The following is a 1,049-nucleotide window of genomic DNA, read 5'->3' as shown; positions in this document are numbered from 1 at the left end:
AGCCGCGGGCCTCAGGGGGCGGGCCAAGGGTTCGTGCCTGCGGGGGGGGCTCTCTGGGCCGCGCCCCTCCCCCGCCGGCGCCGGCGCCTCCTTCGGTGCGGGCGGCGAAGTGGGCTGCACAGGCGCCGTCCTGATTGGGTGGCTGTGGGCTGGGGCGGGGCCAGGGGCCGTCGAGACTGCGGCTCGCTGGCTACGGCGCTCTTGCCGCGCCCCGCCTGCCTTGGCGCCATCTTGGGGGGGGCGGCGGAGGTTTGCCGCGCAAGCGCGTGACGGTGGCTGGCCGGCTGCCGCGGGGGGGGGTCGGGACCGGGGGCTGCCGTGGCTGCGGCGACCGTATGTTCAGTGCAGTGATTGAAGGCTGCGGAGTCTTCGCTCCTTCGCACCTTCTCCGCTAGTTAGGGGTCTGGCTGCAGAGGCTTGCCCTGATGGTGCCACCCGACTAGCGTGCGGGCTGAACTCTGACTTCAGAGCGTGGACCGTGGCTAGTGACTGCGGGGCCGTTTTATTGGCTCGGTCCACGTGTGTGGTCTGGAGAGTCGGCATCTGTTGAAGCCGGGCATTGTGCCCGAAGCTTGCCGCGGCGGCCGCCGCCACCATGGAACCACTAGTCCTGAGGGACAGGGCTGCGGGCAGTCGGCGTGCCCCTGCTTTCTCCTGGGCCGCCCTTCCCCTGTGGTTTGGGGACAGTTTGCCCCCCGGGTGTGTCTGGCCCTATCGTTTGGCTGCAGGAAGTGCTGGGAGCGCAGGAGCAGCGAGGTGTGCTGTGCAGACCCTGTCGGCGCGGCTTGGGGGGCGGGGACTGGCCTCCGCGGCCCCGCCCACTCTGGCACTATTTTCGTTGGTCGACAGGTGGCAGCCGAGACTTACTACGCAGGCGCCATCTTGAAGGCCCCCAGAGCTCCAGGGGGAGGATCCAAGGGGAGGGGCTGCAGAACTCAGCCCACTCTAGTACTGTCATTGGCCGACAGGTGGCAGCCGAGACTTACTGCGCAGGCTCCACCTTGAGTGACATTGGGGCTGGCCGCGGGGGGCGGGCCCAAGGGGAGGGG

The 1,049-nt window shown here is 69.7% G+C and overlaps 1 protein-coding gene across 8 annotated transcripts in view; it reads left to right on the top strand.

Moving 5' to 3' along the window:
* Positions 1-1,049, top strand: part of PEG3 (paternally expressed 3) — a 32,765-nt gene that overhangs the window by 689 nt on the left and 31,027 nt on the right. The gene's annotated exons all lie outside the window — the stretch shown is intronic.

The sequence above is a fragment of the Callorhinus ursinus genome, unplaced genomic scaffold, assembly GCF_003265705.2.
Source record: "Callorhinus ursinus isolate GAN/ISIS: 27379988/994484 unplaced genomic scaffold, GSC_fseal_2.0 scaffold100, whole genome shotgun sequence".
Classification (NCBI taxonomy): domain Eukaryota; kingdom Metazoa; phylum Chordata; class Mammalia; order Carnivora; family Otariidae; genus Callorhinus; species Callorhinus ursinus.
The sequence above is the reverse complement of the archived record's forward strand: the minus strand, read 5'-3'. Positions and strand labels throughout refer to the sequence as shown.